This window comes from Rattus norvegicus, chromosome X, assembly GCF_021556685.1.
Source record: "Rattus norvegicus strain SHRSP/BbbUtx chromosome X, alternate assembly SHRSP_T2T, whole genome shotgun sequence".
NCBI classification, from domain to species: Eukaryota; Metazoa; Chordata; class Mammalia; order Rodentia; family Muridae; genus Rattus; species Rattus norvegicus.
This window is the reverse complement of record NC_141554.1, coordinates 59358507-59380990: the sequence shown is the minus strand read 5'-3', so window position 1 is coordinate 59380990 and position 22484 is coordinate 59358507. Positions and strand designations below refer to the sequence as shown.

At 35.6% G+C, this 22484-nt stretch overlaps 1 protein-coding gene across 1 annotated transcript in view; it reads left to right on the top strand.

The window, feature by feature from the left end:
• Window positions 1-22484, top strand: part of Il1rapl1 (interleukin 1 receptor accessory protein-like 1) — a 1504224-nt gene that overhangs the window by 1344663 nt on the left and 137077 nt on the right. The gene's annotated exons all lie outside the window — the stretch shown is intronic.

Genomic DNA, 22484 nt, shown 5'->3' with positions numbered 1-22484 from the left:
TTCACTATACCTATTTATAGTATACAACATGATAATTTGGTTGTATGTGGAATTTAATGAACAATATAAAGCACTTAATATTTCCATCTGAAATTTTAAAATTTCTACTTCCATAAAATTAGATATATTTATGAAGTACTGAGTGATAAGTATGTTTATAAATGTCTACTATTCAAATCAGAATAAATTGCAATTTTATCTCCTTATGGTTTTTGTTCACTGAGTTATAACTCATAATGTTGTCCTTTAGAAGAAATTTATCAAAAGTAGCATATCTTCAAAATGTTCTAGAAACACTTGGAAAACTTGTTTAAACATAAGCCCTTGGGCATATACACAGAGTTATAAGTTCCTTGGACTTGGGAAAGGGCTCAAAAATTGGATATAACATTAGGAAGATATGATTCCTAAACAAAAAGTTTCACCATTTACAGGATTCTTTAGTTTTTGCTGTCTTTATAGAATAGCACAACCATCATCCATGACTATTTAAGTTCAAAACAGTTTCCTCAGTCTAAAACAGAAAATTTAACCAATTCACATTCACTTGCAGTTTGTTCCTTCTCTCTAGCCCCTGAAGATCACTTTTTATGACTTCTTTGTGTCTATAGATTTTCTTATTTTGGGTTTCTTATATAAATTGAGTCATGTTACTTGTCTTTTTGTATCTACTTTCTTTCATTTGATTATCAAGAGTCACCCCATGTTCATTTATTTTGTAACATTTACTGTCATTCTTTTTATGACCAAATACTGCTCTGTTATATATCTATACCACAATTTGTTTATTCATCTATTGCCTGACAGACTATTATTTTGTATAGCTATTTTGTATACCCTGTGGAATCTCAGGGTTTTGATTTGCATTTCCCTTATGACTAAAGATGTTGAACATTTCTTTAGGTGTTTCTCAGTCATTTGGCATTCCTCAGCTTTGAATTCTTTGTTTAGCTCTGAACCTCATTTTTAATAGGGTTATTTGTCTCCCTGCAGTCTAACTTCATGAGTTCTTTGTATATTTTGGATATGAGGCCTCTGTTTGTTGTAGGATTGGTAAAGATCTTTTCCCAATCTGTTGGTTGCTGTTTTGTCCTAACATAACACAAGGATTGAGAAAAAAAACATTTTACAGAAAGAGAAATCATAGATTATTTGACAGATCATCTTGGCAGAACATCTTTTTATTGGATATTTTCCTTATTTACAATTCAAATGTTATCCCCTTTCCAGGTTTCCCCTCCTGAAACCCCTATCTGTTCCCACCTCTCGGTGCTTTTATGAGGGTGCTCCTTCACCCACCCACTCACTCATTCCTGCTCCCTAACCATGGCATTCTCTTAAACTGGGACATCAAGCCTCCACAGGACCAAGGGCCTCTCTGCCCACTGGTGCCCTACAAGGCCATCCTCTGCTACCTTTGCAGCTGGAACCATGGGTCACTCCATGTCTACTCATTTGTTGGTGGTTTAATCCCTGGGAACTCAGGGGAGTCTGGTCGGTTGATATTGTTGTTCTTCCTATGGGATTGTAATGCCCTTCAGATCCTTCACTCCTTTCTCTAACTCCTCCATTCCGGAGCCATTCTCAGTACAATGGTTGACTGTGAGCATCTGCCTCTGTATTTGTCAGGCTCGAGCAGATCCTCTCAGGAGACAGCTACATCAGGCTCCTATCAGCAGGCACTTCTTGGCATCCACAATAGTGTCTATGTTTTGAGACTTCATATGGGATGGATCCCCAAGTATGACAGTCTCTGGATGGCCTTTCCTTCAGTCTCTGCTCCACAATTTTTCTCTGTATTTCTTCCTGTGAGTGTTTTGTATGTTGTTCCCCCTTCTAAGAACTGAAGCATCCGCATTTTGGTCTCCCTTCTTGAGCTTCATGTGGTCTATGAATTGTATCTTGAGTATTCCGAGCTTTTGTGTTAATATCCACTTATCCGTGAGTGATTACCATTTGTGTTCTTTTGTGACTAGGTGACCTCACTCAGGATGATGTTTTCTAGTTCCATCCATTTGCCAAAGAAGTTCATGTAATTATTGCTTTTAATAGCTGAGTAATACTCCATTTTGTAGATGTACCATATTTTCTGTATCCATTCCTCTGTTGAAGAACATCTTGGTTATTTCTAGCTACTGGCTATTATAAATAAGGCTTCTATGAACATAGTGGAGCATGTGTCCTTGTTATATGTTGGAGCATCTTTTGGGTATATGCCCAGGAGTATTATAGCTGGGTCCTCAAGTAGTACCATGTCCAATTTTCTATGGAAGAACCAGACTGTTTTTCTGAGTGGATGTACCAGCTTGCAATCCCACCAACAATGAAGGAGTGTTCCTCTTTCTCCACATCCTTGCCAGCCAGCAACTCCTGTCACCTGAGTTTTTGATTTTAGCCATTCTGACAGGTGTGTGGCGGAATATCAGGGTTGTTTTGATTTGCATTTCCCTGATGACTAAGGATGTTGAACATTTCTTTAGGTGCTTCATGGCCATTTGATATTCCTCAGTTGAGAGTTCTTTGTTTAGCTCTGTACCTCAATTTTAATAGGGTTATTTGATTCTCTGGAGTCTAATTTCTTGAGTTCTTTGTATATATTGGATATTATCCCTGTATTGGATGTAGGATTGGAAAAGATATTTTCCCAATCTGTTGGTTGCTGTTGGTTCTTAATGACAGTGTCCTTTGCCTTACAAAAGCTTTTCAAGTTTATGAGGTCCCATTTATCTATTGTTGATCTTAGAGCATATGCCATTGGTGCTCTGTTAAGGAAATTTTCTCCTGTGCTCATGTGTTCGAGGCTCTTCCCTACTTTCTCTTCTATTAGTTTGAGTGTATCTGGTTTTATGTGGAGGTCCTAGATCCACGTGGACCTGAGTTATGTACAAGGATATAAGAATGGATCGATTTGCATTCTTCTACATGCTGACTTCCAGTTGAACAAGCACCATTTGTTGAAAATGCTGTCTTCTTTCCACAGGATGATTTTAGTTCCTTTGTCAAAGATCAAGTGACTATAGGTGTGTGGGTTCATTTCAGGTTCTTCAATTCCATTCCACTGGTCAATCTGCCTGTCTCTGTACCAATACCATACAGTTTTTATCATTATTGCTGTGTAATACAGATTGAGATCAGGATGGTAATTCCCCCAAAGTTCTTTTATTGCTGAGGATAGTTTTTGATATCCTGGGTTTTTTGTTATTCCAAATGAATTTGTAAATTTATCTTTCTACGTCATGCCCTACTCAATGATAACTTGGTCAAGGAAATAATAAAGAAACTAAAGAATTTTTAGAATTTAGTGAAAATATAGGCACAACATACCCAAACTTTTGGGACATAATGAAAGCAGTGCTAAGAGGAAAACAAATAGCTCTGAGTGCCTCCAAATAGAAACTGGAGAGAGCATACACTAGTACCTTGACAGGATACCTGAAAGCTCTAAAACAAAGAGAAGCAAATATACCCAAGAGGAGTAGATGGCAGGAAGTAATCAAAGTCAGGGATAAAATCAACCAAGTAGAAATAAAAGGAATTATACAAAGAATTGGCAGAACATCTTATCTCATCAGGGTAGAGTACATCTGAGGTGTGAGTCAAACTGCATAGAGTGGGGAGAAGGTCAAATTCCAGAGACAGTTTAAAGCATGGTCAATTTGAATTTTGCAGCAAACAGACTTTGCAGTCAAATAAAATTATTTTGACCTTTTAACAAAATGGCTTTTAAGTATAACATGGCATTAGGATGGTCCATTATCGTCAAAAGGACAGTCATTCATAGCCATATAATCTCAGTCAAAAGCAAAAGTATGTACAAGTCTTTGTGTCATACTAAAGGATGTTATCCTGGCTAGTTTTATTTCAACTTTGCACAAGACGGAGTCATCTAAAAGGAGGGGGCCTCATTGAGAAATGGCTTCATAAGATACAGCTGAATGGCATCCTCTTAATTAGTGAATGGTGTGGACAGACACAGCCCACTATGATTAGGACCATCCCTGGGCTGGTGGACCTGGATTCTTTAAGAAACCAGGAAAGTGGATAACATTTGAAATGTAAATAAAGAAAATATCCAATAAATAATAATAAAAACAAAAATTGTTTTTAAAAAAAAGAAAAGGAAAAATCAGGCTCAGAAAGCCATGAAGAACAAGCCAGTAAGCAATGCCATTCCCCAACCCCCATGACCTCTGCATCAGCTCTGACTCCAGGTTACTGCCCTGTTTGTTTGAGTTCCTCTCTTGACTAACTTTGACAATTACCGGTAATGTGAACTGTAAAATAAATAATCTTTTTCCTCTCTGACTTGTTTTTGGTCATCATAACTATAGTAACCCTAAAATGGGTGGCTTTCCTGGAAGATGTTTTATTCTTTACTATGAGCGTAATAAAAAATGCTATTGAAAAACACAAATCATATTCTAAAGATAAGATGTTCACTGTTGTGCTAACGACTTTGTAGTTTGTGATTATTAAACTTTAGATAACTACTTTGATCATGATGACATAAAAGTACTACCCAAATATTTTAATCTTACACAGGAAATTTTGGTTTGTTACAAGCATTCTAATGATTACTTTAAAAGCATAGATAAGTCATGAAAAAGCACAGTCTTCTGTCTAAATATGACAAGAATAAATATTTATTGTCAGTTTTATTGATAACACAGACAGACACCTTTTCCTAACTTCTCTAACAACATCTCAGTTAAAGGATGTTTATTACAAATTCTGGCTACATTAGATACTAATGTGAGTACCTTATAATTTATTATATAACATTGTTAACTATTTAATGTTTAATTTAATTAAAAAATACTACCATTTGCTATATGGTAGTTTGAGCTACTATTTTTTTAGTTGTTTATAACATTGTCAACCTCCATGACAAAAAGTGACATTATTTTTCATGAAGTGACATCACACTGATATTGACTATGATGCTAAAAGCAGTAGAAGTGGCTGGACCTTAGACAAAAGTAAGTAAATATCTCCTGTCTTATTATTTCAAATGACTTATAAATATTATAGATTTTAGGTATACCCGATGAAAATGAATTGATGTGTGTCACTGAGAAAGACAACAACTTGAAGAATAAAGTTGAGATTTTTGTCTCATAAATGTCAATTTTATCTATTCCTTTTTTAGTATCCTCTTATAAAGGAAAAGAACTCCAAACAATGAGATCTTTTCCATCATGTCCAAACCATAAAACATAAGATCAGTTATTAGGTTGGAGAAAAAAGAAGGAAAATCTGGGGGTGTAAGTAAGGAATTGGAGGCAGGGAAAACAATAGGTACAAAGAAGTCTTACTAATATCCCTGACTCTCCATGCCAAAGACAACTGAACAATTTTTGACTGAAACAAATTTTTACTTATAGTGCAGTATGAGATTGATTGTACCAAAAATATGACCAATGCCACCAGCCACTGATTGCTAATCAAATGGTATTCACTTCTCAATGCCAGAATGCACATATTTTTTTATCATCTTGGCTGTATTTATTGCTTTAAATATCCCCCTCCTTTTCCCTGTAATGAATATTTGTTGACTTTAATGTTCACTGTAGTGATAAAGAGATTCACATGTGTTTGCTGCATATTGCTCAAGCCTGTGACATCTAACAAGATGTTATTCATTAATAACAGCAAAGAAGAAGCTCACAGATAAATAAATGCCATGGTTGCTGATGGAATAGGATGCAAAAAAAACTAAACAGTTGAATATATTCTCCATTTTTGAGTACAAATATCAGAAAATATACTATGTTTTTAAGCAGTCTCTTTTATTAAATTCTATAGATATAAAATAACCATTATAATGATGCTATTTGCAAAATTCCAAACAAATTCTTTCAGAATTTCAGAATACTTTATGTAAGGTTTATATGAATTACTAAGATTTTGTATGCTTTCACAAAAATATACATCCAGAGAAGCATATATATGTACTTAATTTGTAGATTACATTAGATAGATAAGTAGGTAGGTAAGTACGTAGGTAGATAGATAGAAAGAAAGATAATTATATTTAAGTGACTAAAATTTTAATCAATTTTTTTGATTCCTGGATATTTTAACTCATGTTTTATGTCCTCCAGAGTGGAGTTACAAGTTGTGTGAAAAGCCTTACAACCAACGACTTCTGGTGTGGATCCTTTAAACAACATTTTCCCACTTTGTCAATACATTTAGGAGATGTATAAGCAGTCCATGATAATCTCAACACACTTAAAACATAGGAAGCTAGTGATATTGATCTAAAATCTCTCTTTAGAGCACTTGGATTATTTTTCTTGGGATCACTTTAGAAACTGTAAATATTCCTAAAATGTTGAATAATTCTTATTCCTGAGAAAATTCAGTTTAATCTTGATTTGCTGCCATCTGAGGAACAATTCTAAGCTGTTTTAACTGACATCACATAATAGAGCAGTAATCTCTGAGAGCTATGCTTTGGGCATAGTGTAGGATTGATTTATGTTTGAACTAAGTGTACTTTTGATCTTCTCAAAAATCTTGTGAAAAAGAGCAGCCATGTTCTATTTAAAAGAATATTGTCTACCAATTTCTAACATCTTCTTGCTCTCTCCCAGCACACAATGTAGCACCTCATTCTTCTGTCAGTGTGCTACAGCTTGTCCTGTGAATATCCTTCTATCCACCACCTCAACCACAAAGCACAGAAGTATATGTTTGCAGAAACTCCAATAGGACAACATTTCTTTTGAGGTCACAAGTGACTCTTGCATACTTCTTTAAAGTTGCTGTGACTATATGAACTCAGTGTGCTAAAAGCAAAACGTCTTTTACTTCTTAACTACTAACAGAGCTTGCTGCAAACATAAAAGAACTGTTTTCAAATGCATAATAATTTTCCTTGTTTATAAAAGGCATTGATAACCAACTTTGTATTCTACTACTACCTTGAAGATTTTGCTTATATGTCTCATTAAATATTGCTATGGGCACACCAATGATCTCAGTATTGAGTACATTTGAAACTAAAAGCAAGCGAGCAAGCAAACAAACAAAAAACAACCGTATTTGTTAAATTGAGATAATCACAGCAGAAACCCACCTAACAAGGGACTATGAAAAAGATGATTTTGAAATCGACTTCATGTGATGATCTTTTAAAATACATGTTATCACTTTTAGTTCTACTTGAGACAAATTGCCTTACCTACAGTCATTTGATGGACTCCCAGAACATCCTTGCATCAATCAACAGGATGCCAAATAATGTACCTGGAATTTTATAACTCTATCGGTATAAAACAATTTGGGTTTTGAATATCCATCCATGCTTCATAACTGTTGAGGAAAATCATTCACAAATCCTAACAGACGATTTCTGTCATTTTTTTATGTACAGATATATTTAAGAGTCCCTGGTGCAGTTCTATCTCTATTTTATACTCTGGGTTATCTTGTATAAACCAGTATCATATATAAACCATTCATGTTTTCTACTATGACACATGTATAAAGTCCATATATTTCAGAGGTGTATATCAAAGTGCCAAACATAATAACACAATAAAGGTCTGTTTTGACACTAATATGAATTTCACGTTTGTTTCACGGCCCCTTGGCCACACATTCAAAAACATTGTAGTAGTTTGTAACTAACAGTCCAGGAGCAAAACCAACATGATATGTCAAATATTTGAGCACAATTTATACAATACAAAAGTGTATCTTGCTTTTCACCGTTTTGCATTTTATTGTATACGCTGTGGTTTTTGGTGTTAAAGTGCTACATTCTTCAAATTCAAAAGCTGCCAGAAGGTAAAGTAAGAGGTTTCTTTAGAAGGTTCACTTAGTCTTCCAACAAATTTTTAAAAATATCGTTTTTGCAGGACTTTTCTAGGCTTCTCTGTAGCTTACAAGAGGGCAACTTGTTCTTGTATTTTCATAAAAATTGTGTTAAGTCTTATAATGACCCTAGTAGGCAAATTGTATTGTTGTCTGTGTCACAGATAATAACACTAAGACACAGAGATGTAAAATGGTGCTTCCAAAATTAACATTAATGTGGTCATATTTTGAATCTGGCAAGTCTAGTTTATGAGGTCACAGTTACTGACAGGTACTTTCTAGAACATTCAAAATTATGATGAATGTAAAAACATGTGTCAGGGTCCTCTTATCTATTAAGGAGTCCCTACTGTATATTAGGAATCCTGCCAGACAACATCTACAATCTTCTTTACTTTCTGTTTCAGCCCTATTAATTAAAGACTAATGTTACTCTGATTTGTAAATATCCTTTAAAAAGTTAAGCTAATAAGTGCTAAGATTAGAAAGTTGGCTCCTCAAATGGGCTAGAAGTTCATTCTGCTTACATACCATCTCTAGTCTCAAACAAAACTCAATATGAAAAACATGGCTGGCTAAACTGCATTAATTATTTTGCTTCTTTATTCCTTTTTGTTATCATTAATTAATTGTACAAAATAATAAACTTCATTATGACATTCCATATATATAATACATATATACTTTGATCAGCTTCAATTCTCTGTTATATCCTACTCTTCACTCTTTGTTTCCATATTTTTGAATTGAGAAATCAAGACACTAAAGGGCTTTGTGTTGAACAGAACATATACTTCTGTGTTTCTAAAGTTTTCGACACACATTGAATTCATTTTAGCAGCGTTCTGTCTTAAATTTTTCTTGGAAACTGAATGACACTGTTAGCATTTTGAAAGGCATATGAATGCATATTACATCATAAGAATAGACAATTAGAGAAAGAGTCTAGATAAAGTACCTGTACACAGGCTGTAATTGCAGCTGGTAATTAAACTGAAGTGCTTCATTTTCTCACTCAGCTCATCAGTGACACTAGAAAATAAACAATTTGGAAGCGAAACCCTTGGGGGCAAACAATAGTAATTAATTGCATTTTCCAAAAGAAAAAAGTCTTCCCCAAATCTATTTGGGATGACCTCTTGAGTAGCATACCCAGTGATTTACACTGTGAGCAGAAGCGTGGGGTCCAGAACCAGACCAGATTGGACTTGAATATTCATACCATCTACAGCTTGATTTATATTTCAAACCCATGTCTTTTGTCAAAATTTATTGCCTCCTGTGTTAAAAATGAAGGCAGATTTATATTCTGAAATACTCACACCACACAATGAGATAATCAGCATGAAAAGACTTTATGGCAGTGGAAACACACACTGTGGGGCTGTTACAAGTTTCTTCCAACTTGGAATCTCCTCAAGTATCAGGAGCACTGTTTTTAGATGTTTGGAAGGTGAAATAAAATATTTGCATATATAAATTCAGCTCCACATCTCATGTGTCTAGTAGATTAGAATAATACAGTCCAGACTATCTGCTTTGCCACTGTTTACTTGAACAGAAGAGAGCTGTGTTCAGGACTTGTGCACCTTTGTCACTTTTGATCGCATGGAACAGACATCAGTTACTTAACTCTGACTTATACTGCTTGGGTTGATGCTTGACCTGAAGTAAGTTTTATTTCTTTATCACATAACTTCATCTTGTCAAGTGCTGTAGCACTAGTTTCTCTTGCCTCTCCCTTGCTTTCTTATAATATGACCATGCCCACTGAATTAGATAGGCATGGGAAAGAGCCCAGTCCCCTTAATATACTGTGTATTATTTAGATTTTACCATTTGACAGTCTTTACTGCATTAAAATAATAATTGTTTGTTAAGCTTATGATTTTGAAAGAAGGCTTTTGAGTCTGGAGTGTAATTTCTGGGTTATCCCAGGCTCATCAGATCTCAACAGATGTATACTTTAGCATTTGTAAGTATCATCCAGCTTGGATGTGTGTAGACTTCTCTGCTGCTTCCACTGGAATGGTGCTTTGTGGCTCCAAGCAATTTTAATTTTTTTCAGCTGGCATTTCCAAATGATGATATGAGTAGGGCTTCCAAACTCAGAAAGAGACACCTAATCCAAATGAACAAACAACTTTGGCCACTCTGTTAGTCCATTGGTTACTTCCAGAGACAAATCTTAGTATATAACAAAGACAAACAAAACAAAAAACATGATACCAAGAAGCATAAAAAATCAGAGACTGTTACCACAATAATTGACTACATACACACATAAGAAAATACAAGATCCTCAGTCTCAGTTCCAATATTATTTTAGGAACTTAAATTACTATGTATAAGTCATTGAGAAAATTGTCTGATACTGGGAATAATAGATACTAACCCCCCTTCTTTTATTGATTATATGAAGTTCAAATTTTTCTAAATTTTATTAAGGCTGTAATCTTTCATTTTAAAGGAATTCAATAAATCCTTAATAAAATAAAAAGTATAAGTAATGTAAAACTAATCACTATAATGTTTAGGAATCTGTAAACTGTCTACCTATCCATTTGATAAAGCAATAAGGAAAAAAAGCAAGATTTGATAGAGAACAAGACAGGGGCTACTTCTACAAAGAATAACTAAACATCTTCAAATACTTTAATACATTATTTTTCTCAAATGCACTAAAATAAGTATTTGTTATACATTTATCGGCATTTACATGAAACACATGCACATATGTATGTATGTATGTATGTATGTATGTATGTATAATAGACATCAAAGTAATGTAGTTCAGACATTCTTCTTATGTACTTACAACCACATAAACCATTTCCTTCTTGTTGTTACTGTTTTAAACAATTGTTTTTAATAATACTCCACCTCCACTAAATAAGACAACTGCAAGAATAGTGGAATGTTTTGGCTACTATTACCTATTTTGGTTTCTCTCCATGCCTATGGACACTGTTATGTTCCCCACCCCCCAAGAAAAAACCCAAACCAAAACAAAACAAAAAGAATCTCTCATCTTGCATTTAAACACAGGATCAGAGTAGGGCTTGAGGGTAAAGGGACAGCAGAGTCAAGGTTACCTCAAATGCTCACTATATATTTCAGTATACAGAGGTCTTTCTCCTAGCCTTGGCAGTACTAAACACATTAGGAATCTTTTGGAATCAATTTTCTGTTCTACATTGGTGACAGGGTGATTTCATGTGATTCTGAAACATTAGTATCGAGCACAGAAAATATCCAAAGATACATGCTCATGAATTGGAAGATTTGCCTAATGCCAGGCTCCCTCATGTCTGACACAAACACATATTTGCAAAGTAATTTCTTTTATAGGACATCATGTGGTGTTCTCCCCATGTTCAACCTGGCCGATATGATTTCAGGCTCTCTCTGTTGTTGAAGTATTCAGGGCAATTCTCCTTAGGACCTGACAGCATTCTCTCTTCCTAAGATATCATTCTCTCTCCATTCACCTGCTCAGTACATTTTTAACACATGCAGGATTACTGATTACTACATATTACTATCATAGTGGAGTTGTAGATCATGTCCTCCAGAAAACAGTTTCCATTTTCCTTTTTAAAATTTTCTTGTAACTTGGTCTTGCACCTAGGTGGACCTCTATGACCCTAGTTCGACATAGGAACCAGAACTGAGTCATCTCTTAGTGCCCATCACTTGTTAGCGCTTGGCACTGGACTGAGCTCAAACTAACACTAATTGAAAGCACTGTATTTTAGGAAGAGATGCATACCTGAGACATATCGTGTGAAGGATTCTAGCTCTGCCATTTAATGGCTTAGACAAGTGTCTTTGTTACAATTAGCATGTTGATTAATACAAGGCAGGTATTTTAATACAAAAATAACCTCATTGCAACATGTCTTCCAAATGACCTGTAGAATTGTTTCATTATCTGTTTGATATCAACATCTCTTTCTTCCTAAACAGTTTCATGACAACCTAAAGTTGCAGATTGGTCTAGCTTAATGGTTCCATTTCCAATGTATTGATCATGAATATGTATTAATTTGGCAATAAAGGAGCTTCTACAAATAGCTATATTTCTAAAAACAATACATGAATATTTACCAAAAAATATTTCCATGAGAACTAAATGGTTGTTGAATCATTTATTTTACTCTTCTTTTATTTCTTTACAACATACTAATTAATCAGAGAAAACCTGTCCTAATACAGCCCATCCATTTCATCAGGGGTCACACTAGATGAGATCATAGCAGGTCAGTTTCCGAAGTATTGATTATGGCCATTGAAGAGGCTAAGACGTTTTCAAGTCAGCTTGACATTATAATCAAGTAATCAAAAAAGCCCTTAAATTGAATTCTACGTTGGCCTGATTGTCTTTAAAAGCTAGCTCTAATATTAATTCACGGATGTTCACATCCTTAATTTGGAATGAGGCCACTGACACAATAGAAGAGATGAGGTTCCATAATTTTCGAGTGCACACATTCTTTTTCTCATTGATCTGTAGATAATAGATCACTCCATTGGCTCCACTGCAGCACTCACTTTTAGTCTGCGTAATTCAAATTGGCCAGTAAATGGAATACCTTGACCTGAAAAATCACATAAATGAAGACTCCTAAAAATCCCAAGAGTACTGGGCTCATTTTATTTATTATATGAAATGTACAATTTCCTTATTTCTCTAAAATTCTACTTTACAGGTCACTGAAATAACATAGAGCACTATAAATACTTACACGTATTCTTCCATGACTGATCAAACCTCTTTTAAATTTGTTGAGTCTTTCCTCAAAACCAAAACAAAACAAATTAAAACAAAGAAACGAAAAACCAACAGAGCATTTGTCATCATGGATTATGACAATTTTCATTAAGATTGACAGTGTCAGAATGATCATTTTTGATCAACAATAGGAAGAGTGAATATGTTTAGAATGAATGTGTTAATAAGGAACAAGCTGACATGATTTTAAAAATAATACTGTTTGCACTCAAAATATATCATTCAAATAACAGCACACTCACATGTATATGCATATAGTTGCATATGTACAGTTTTAAATTGCAAACATTTGCGTATATATATACAGTTTGTAAATGATCTTTGTAATTCAATTTCTTGGAAAGCAAATAATTGCTTATTTCACTTTAGAGTTTCTTTAGATTGAAGGATTACGATTTCATTTCCAAAATTGAATCAATCCTTTCTTACTAGAAAGAAGATTCTAATCTGGGAAAGGTGGTGCCCTATTTATTTATTTCACTAAGCTGATTAATTCAAATGGATAAAATGTTACCATTAAAAATATTTTAAAGCATAATAGAAGTGTTAACAGGATAATTACTGCTCCGTGTACATTTATGGTTTATAAAATATTTACATAAAGTAATTTATACCTTGACCAAGGCAACTTTTATAAAGACACCCATTTAATTGGGTCTGGCTTACAGTTTCAGAGGTTCAGTTTGAAGTCATCCATGAATTTGCTAAAGTTGAATAGTAAAATCTACATGAATAACACAAGATTTGGTGATCACGGTTTATAGCAAAAGCCGTTCCCTAAATAAAAACTTGTTAAATTTATTTAATTTCAAGGCAGACCTAGGTTGAAGGTTAACAAAGTACTTATAACTAATAAGTGTAAAAGTTTAACCATATTAAAAATAATTAATGTTTTTATTTGTTGTAAGGCATAACATGACAATAGCCATCCTAGGAGAGAAATTAAATCATCAATCTATTTGCATATCTTGAGTATGATATTAATTTATTATGTTGCCATGTATTACCTTAACCTAAATTCTGTTAGCATGCTAAATAAGTTATTCAAGCACAATACTCTTTGAATTAGAAAAATGTTAAGGGAATCGTGTCAAATTTTAAGGATTCATCTTTTGTCTTAGTTTGTGTTCTATTGCTATGAAGAGACACCATGACCAATGCAACTCTTATAAAGGCATGCATTTAATTTGTTTTATAGTTTCATAGGTTCAGTCTATTATTGTCATGGTAAGAAACATGGAATTATATAGGCAGACTCAGTGCTGTAGGAGAAGGCAGCAGCAGGAGACTCTCTTCCACAGCAGACAGAGAGAGAGGCTCTGGATCACATTGGCTAGACTAGAGCGTATATATGAGACCTCAAAGCCCCATCCCCACAGTGACACACTTCCTCTAACAAGGCTTCAGCTCCTTCAATAAGGTCAGACCTCTTAATAGTGCCACTTCACATTGGCCAAGCATATTCAAACCACCACACTTGTATTCAGAGATCCCACATTTTAATCTCTTCTACGTTCCTACCGTGATGATGTTGAAACAGAACTAGCATTTATTACACAATTATTTTTGTTCACAGATCACTGTGCTAGAATGCAATAACAGAAAGATGAATAAGGCATAATTCTTATGTCTTCGGAAGAGAGGAGGTATACATAGCAAATGTACTGTAGCACATAAGCACTACAATGGTGATAAGAACTTAGTTGTTCAAATCAATTCAATGGGAGATTTTTCTGAAAGTGCTAGCAATAGAAGATGCTTCACAGAAGTGACATTGGCACTGAGAATTCAAGAAGCTCTATCAGGAGATGCCAAGGACACCCTCAGATTTTAGTGAGTCACCCGGGGCACTTACTAGAGTCAAAAATATTGTCTGCTAGGAAGTTCATTACTGACTCAGTACTCAAGGGCTTTATTAGTATAACATCATATAAACTACTTCTGGCTAGTACATATCAAAATGGAAAAGTCAGTGTTCATCAAAAAGCCTGTTGTTTGTTTAAATGATTTATGTGCAGAAGGCATTATTATTGGAGAATGATGAGTTACCTCTTAATATCTAAGTTCCTGGATGCCAACCAAGTACTAAGCTTACATTCACACCTTTCTAAGAAAAATGATATGGTCTCACTGAATTTTTTCACTGCACAAGTGAGTAAAATCTGTCTAGATAAAATTAATTCAACATGTGAAAATATCAAAAGAGACACGGGGTTATGAGAACTGGTTCAAATATGTTTCCTTTAGTGTGATATTTGAAAAGTCAAATCCCAATTTCTGACACCTCAGATGTTTGCTCACACCTCTGAATAGATATCATTTTATAGATTTAAAACAGTATTCATACTACATTTAAAATTCCTTACTTCAATCATCTGCATTATTCATGTAAAGATATATGCATATCAATATTGGTGTTGGTCCAGTGAATTATTTTGTGTGTGTTCAGTTCCTGATCAAAACAACTTTGAGGTTTTATAGGTCAAAGGTCTCTGTTTACAGTGAAATGGAGTGTTTCATGTTGTCCTTAGGGGTAGTATGTACTCTCAGGTATGACATTTCAGAACCTAGCACATTCATAAAAATGTTCAACACAAAACATTGCTTTTGTCACTAGCACTTACTGCATTACCTATAAGTCATGAGGTTTTGTTCTTCTTTCCCTGACCAGATTAGGTTATGCTTTTATGTCTATCATATGCTACTCTTCTATATTACAAAGCTGAACTACCCCTGGATTTCACTAGGAGAGGATGAAAACTGTAACATTTATAAATATTTTACTATAGACTGCTATGTGCTAGCTGTTCATTATTGAATTCAGCTTTTCTGGAGTGCTGATATGTCTCTATTGCTAACTTGAAGACAACTCTGTTTCAGTAAATACTCTAGTTTATGTTGATTCATGAGTTCCATAAATTCACTGAGAGCCAACAGAGAATATGTTAACCTTATTAATGTAATTTTTCAGTGTACATAAATGAATGATGCTTTCAGTTTAGAAATTTAGAAACTGAAGAGTACTGTCCATATTAGATTAATGGAACTTAATAGAATATGCTGCATATCTATACAGATGTTACCTCTGCCTTGCCTTTAGAAACATATAAGAGAATAAATACATTTCTCTTATCTTTCCATTTGTTCTTACTCTTAGAGTGTAGTAATTTCAAATGTAAAATATGCCTCATTGCTCAGTCTATTTTATTGATGCTGAATTAGTACTCTGATAAACAAGTCATGCCACATTTTACATTTCTGTAGGGCATAAGGCTAAAATTTACTCTACTAGACTAAAACTCTAAACTTGAGCAGGACTACCATTATTCCTGGAGTCTCTACAGGGCAACCTGCTTCATCACCTGTCTCAGCATCAAGAGAGCCTACATTTCTTTACCAAGAAACCCTTCCTTCCATCATCAAAGACAACATTTAGAACCTTCCACTAAATCTTTATTTTCTAGAACTTCAGCTACACTGTACTTCCTGATTTTGACCCTCCTGACCACTACCTCTGAGCTCTGTGATTACACTGGGCTTATGTGGGTCATTTAGGATTATGTTGACATCTCAGAGTCCTTAATCAAAGCTTCAGTTCTTGCATGTAAAAGAATATAGTAGCAGTAGCTAGAGACAAATATGTAATCATTCTTGATTAGAAATATTTTACCTACTAAAATATACATACAGTTTTTGCCTGACCATAAATAAGGTATGTTCTTATACACAAATTACTAGTGTTCCACCAAAATGTGGCTTTTCAGATCTATTTCATAGAGAATCTAATATATGACCAGTAATGTTTAAAATAAGAAACAAAGCAGAATTTAGCTCTGTGGAGATTTCTATTTAAAAAGAGAGGTATAAATTGATTAGTCAAAATGTTAATAATATTTTAAGTATATAGTTATAATTAAGAAAAATAATGTAACACTAATGGTGGAGTATGATGGTACATGTAGCCTAAGGGATGTTATTTTGTCACTGAGTAGAACTGACCTCTCCAAAGAAGCAATATTAATGGGTATGAATATCAGCCCCAAATATATATCTGCTAAAAACACACTAACACAACACTGCCAAAGAAAACACACACAGAGAGACAAAGACACACTCTCCCTCTCTTTTTCCTTCTCCCTCTTTCTCTACCCCTCCCTCCCCCCTCTTATTCTGATTGCAATATCACAAGACTGGAATGAGTCTAACATAAATTCCTATATAAAGCCCTCCAACCCATATGTGCACAGTAAATTAAAACCAGAATTGGCACCAATGAGAAACTATCACTGACCTTTAAACAATGATCATCTATTAATGGAGATGATTCAGCTGTAAATAGCATTTGCTGCTCTTCCATAGAATCATAAGATTGGTGACTCACAACTGACCATAACTCCAGTTCTAGGCCATGAGTTTACCCCCAACACTTGCTACCTTTTTATTAATAATCATTTTATTTTTTGACATTTCAAATTATTTCCCCCTTCCCGCTTACCCCTCCACAAACCCCATCCCATCCCCATGCCCCCTCCCCTTTGCCTCTATGAGGGTGCCTCTTCACCCACCCATCCATTTCCACCTCACCACTCTCTAGCATCCCCAAACACTGGGGCATTGAGCCTTCACAGGACCAATGACTTCCCCTCCCATTGTTGTCAGATAAGACCATCCTCTGCTGTATAGTAACTGGAGCCATGGATCCCTCTATGTATATTTTTTGGTTGGTCTCTTGGAGCTCTGTATGGTATGGTTAGTTGATATTACTCTTCCTATGGGGTTTGAATCCTCTTCAGCTTCTTCAGTCCTTCCCCTATCTCTTCCATTGGCATTCCCAGGCTCAATCCAATGGTTGACTGTGAGTATCTGCATTGGCATTGGTCAAGTACTGGTGGAACCTCTCAGGGAACAGCTATACTAGACTCTTGTCAGTAAGCACTTCTTGTAATCAGCAATAGTGACTGGATTTGTTGACTGTACGTGGGATGGATCCACAGGTGGAGCAATCTCTGGATGGCCTTTTCTTCACTCTCTGTTCCATTTTTTTATCCCTGTATTTCCTGTAATTCCATTTCTGGATTAAAAATTTTGAGATGTGTGGGTAGCCCCATCCCTCAACTGGGAGCTGTGCCCATCTCCTGGATGTAGTCTCTACAGGTTCTATCTCCCCTTTTGCTGCATATTTGCTATCTTTTGAGGTTTCCAGGCACTCATTGTGTTGCACATACATGCAGGCAACTTTCATACATGTAAAATATAAAGAAATCATCAAAATGTTTTTTCTGCTTCAGCAAATACTTTATAATAAAGTTTCCTTTAACATCCCTCCTATTGTAATGATAACCCCTCTAATTTGACTGCTCTGTTGTTTCATGAGTCACTTAACGATCTTATTAAAATGTAACTATATTCAATTTTTCCTTTTATTATTTCCAAGTCATAATCCTTCTGACTTTGATTTTATATGGAAATAAGGTCTCCATAGATATGATTAAATTAAGGAACTTGAGATGAAATCTTCCTGAATATATATTGGGAGGGCTCTAATTTAAACCATGAGTGTCACTGGGCAATTTTGATATATGCCTTTAACCACATAACGTGGGAGGCAGAGAGGCAAAAAGACATTTGTGAGTTGGAGGCCAGACTGTTATACCAAGCTAGTTTGAGGACAGCCATCAAACTAGGGATTTGAGAAACCCTATCTCAAAATATCATAAGTAAATGAATGAATAAATAAATGGTGTTATTTTAAGAGATAGAACAAGACAAGTCACAGAGAAGCGTGGAAAGAAAGGCCACATAATTACCTATAAGGGAAGGAAAGCCAGTTTGCCAGAAAGTTACCAGTGGCCTGGGGAGTACTGTTTCCTCCTCCTCCTCCTCCTCCTCCTCCTCCTCCTCCTCCTCCTCCTCCTCCTCCTCCTCCTCCTCCACCAACTACTTACCTTATTTTCTGTCTGCGCCTATAAAATTTGTGGTATTCTGATTCTCATACAGCATCATCTGATATGACTAATACACTCTGATGATACCATAAGAGAACCTTGCCTTTCACTGAGAAAAAGACCAAAGATAACTAGGAAATTCCACAAAAAAACATAAATTTCATATTCTTTCATCAAAAGTATACATAAGTTAACAGTAAAAGGAGTAAAGCTAAGTTTCATGTCCCTGGCTAGCAGCTAATTTTGCTGCTAGAAAGTCATACAATTTTTTAAAAGAGTAAATAGAGTAGAAATAATAAAGTACTTGTTCAAACCTTTACTATAGGTACTAATACTTGACAAAACTGTTTAAAATACAAAAAGTTTAGTACAAAGGCAACTCGTTACGAACAGTGTACACATTGCTAAGACAAATACTTTTAGTAAAGCAAAATTGAGAAATGTTGGGTTTTATTTAACATTATCTATAAATTCAGCCCCAAATACTTTACAGATTTCTCATTCTTTTATCATAATTTCCTAGTCCTGAATCCCTAAAATCCTGCCTTTTGTCTATAACAAGAGCAAAGCTATAACACAATGTTCTTTTTTAACATCATATCCCCTGCCATTCAGGACAGCTATCTTCAGCTTGGTATAATCCCCTGAGAACGGAACTTTTCTCCTCTACTTCTATTTTTCCAATAAGGGGAATCATGCACTTTAGGGAAAGGAAGTTCCTATGAGTTTCATTTTTTCCACCACACATCTCCTAAAACCTTTCAATAATCTGTAGATGGGAAGCATTATTTATTTGTACACCCAAGAGCAGTCATTATTCAGGAACTCAGTGACTTTTTAGAGAGTTTCCCAAGACCTTAAGGGGCACTTCCAGTTTAGTCATGGTCATATGTTTCAGGCTTTGTCTCTTCTTTCTTCCTTAGCAGCTTTGTACATAGTGAGAATCTAGTCCATGTCCATTCATTAAATACAATCTTAGACTGTTCAGTAGTCAGCTATTATTTGTTACCATAATAACGAAAATCCAAATTTTCTAGCCATTGAAGCTCAGTGTTCTATGCTACCATGAGTAGCTCAGCTTGCTATTCTTTGCTTGAAGATCAGGGACTTGCCTCTTAAGTTCCTACTCTCCAAGGTGAGATTAAAAATATTTCTAGATCCCAACCTATGTCCACATTGGCTTAAATAATAAAATATACCACCAAACCTACATTCCTGGTGGGAAAGATAATTATGTTCCCTAAAGAAAAATTGTGTGAATTCTCTCCCATGATAAGTCTCGATAAAATTCTAACTTTAAAATCATCTTATGAGGAGGTACAATCTAGGAAATCACAAACTCAAGGTTGTGGATTACATGAGATTGTATTTAACAAACAGCAAAAAAAAAAAAAAATACCCACCTACATAATCTTTCCTCTGTTTCTGTCTGGTGGAAGAACCAGGGCTTCTGTCTGATTTATCAAACACCTTTTATATTAGTCCATAGGTTGTAGCCATAATAAAATCACACAACTTGTTTGTTTCTTTCTTTGTTTGTTTCTATCTTTCTTTCCATCTTTCTTTTTATTTTTTACTGGAGTTGGGACAGGGTACATTTGTGTCACATTCTTGAAATAGTAGCAACAAATATCACTTGATTGGAGCATGACCTCTAAATAGCCTTGTAATATATTCAAAGGGAAAAAAATAACTCGCCACCCCTAGTCGCCTCAAAGCCATTAAAATAATGTTGATTCTGGGAGAGTGTTTCAATGGTTTAAGTCAATATATCATGCTGAACATTATTTTTAAACTTTTCCATAGACATTTGTTTTTAAAAATTGTCTAATCAAGGCAATCTCAAAATTCTTGCCATTTTTAGCATCCAGATAGTGCCTGGACCCCTTCTTTTGTGGGCAGTGGTGGTGAAACAGGCTTTACTTTATAAACAGGTGCTGTCTGATATGCTTTGAGATTCATGGGTCCTTTTCTGCTTTGACTGCTTTTCTTACAAGCTCTAATATTTTCCTTTACTCAGTTCTTACCCTCAGAAATTCTGGGAAATAAAAAGTGGTTGCATTCTTGGCTCTGGCTTATTGGCAGCCAAACACTTAACTTATGTCAATAAATACATAGTGACCACATACTGAATATTATTAATTACAGTAATCACAATAAGTTAATCTGAAGACATAGTTGACCTCTTAAAATATTGTAGCATAAAATTATCAGTTTTGATCCAAAGTTACACAGAGAATGCTTTTCAAAGATTTCCCAAAGGTCAAAGAGCCACATCTCAGATTTATAGGAATGAAAACAGAAATGAATCTGTCCACTTGGGGCAGGAGGACCAAGCTATGAGAAGTGATGAATGCTCAGCAAACTTGCCAGAAACTGATTTATAAACCAGAATGCTGATTCATTAAATGAAATTGGAGATGAATCTGGTAAGATAACCAACATCCATCATTCAAACAGGGTACTCCCTCTTAATGAATAAGTCCATCAGAGACTAAATTGCGGATCAGGACTCTCCACAGCGGGAATTAGTGAAAAGTAAAGGCCATATATAAGGACCTTTCCTCCAACTCAGTCTGCTAAATTTGTTCCTCATTCTAAAATTGTGGTAAGGAACTTTGGCATCTGACAATGGAATGATGTCACCCTTGGGCAGTGTCTGCCCTTCAGTTGACTTCCTCTTCTTTTCCCAAACACATCCTTGTTTTAAGAAGCAAGCACTTAGGGCAGAGTTTACTTTGTGTTTACGAAATTTATTCTGAAGTTCCTTTAGAATATAAAGTAGAGAATCCGGTTTTTTTTTAAACATCTGTTACCTTAAATCTATCAGCTGTCCTTTGATAAGCTATCTTTAGTACTGTTAGCTTTTCTGCCAAGATGGGAAGGTGTCCTGGGACTCAGAAGCCTAGGAACCACACAACTCTGTGGGACAATGTCCCAATTGAAAGGCATCCTAAGACATGGGAGTCCAGGAACCACACAGCTCTGGGATAGGGCAATGTCCCAATGAAAGGGCATCCTGAGACAAGGGATCCCAGGAACCACATAGCTCTGTGCCACATAGCTCTGAAAGGAAGCCTTCTCAGCTGACACCCAGGGAGGGGATAGATCCCCAGTAGAGCACCAACTCCTCTCCCACCCCCTTCTCCTCCCCCCTCCATTTCCCCCCTCTGCCTCCCCCTCCCCCTCCTCCTCATTGCTTCTTCTCTTCTTCTGGTGAAGAGTCACACCGGGCAGCAAATCTCTAAAGAGTTTTATTGATGAGTCCAGGGAGAAGAGGAACGAAGCCAAGAGTGACTGCCTATGCCCAACAGGGAATTGGGCAAAGCTTAGTGCTTATATAGGGGTTCTTGGAGGATGGCGCTTTGTAAGGTTGGAGATTTCCAGGATAAGGATTGGTGGGATTTCGAGGCCTGAGCTTGGTGGAACTCAGGGATTGGTAGGTTTTCCTGTTCAGGGACTGGTGGGTTTTCGTGAGCAGGGATTGGTGGGTTTCTGTGAGAAGTTCAAGGATTGGTAGATTTTCCTATTCAGGAATTGGTGGCTGTTGTTCAGACTTTTCACCTGAAATTAGCAAAATCTGTGGAGGGTCCTGTTGAGGGGCTATAAATGATTTTTGTGACAGTTATGGCACTTAGGGAGGTCTGGGAGAGGGGCCTGGCTGCTGGAGCTCCTTGGGGCGTGGCCACTTTCCTGCCTTGAGGATTTACAAGTTTACAAAGTATACAAAGTGTTTTACAAAGTATACAAAATTTACAAAGGGAGTCCACTGGGAAAAGTCTTTCCTACCACTTGAGTGGAGTGAATATCTAAGTACAGTATTTTTCAGCAGATGAGTAAACATATATGTTTCAACTTAATGGTTATTTACTTTAATTTTCAAGAGGTAACACTTTTCGCTATTCAATTGCAACTAC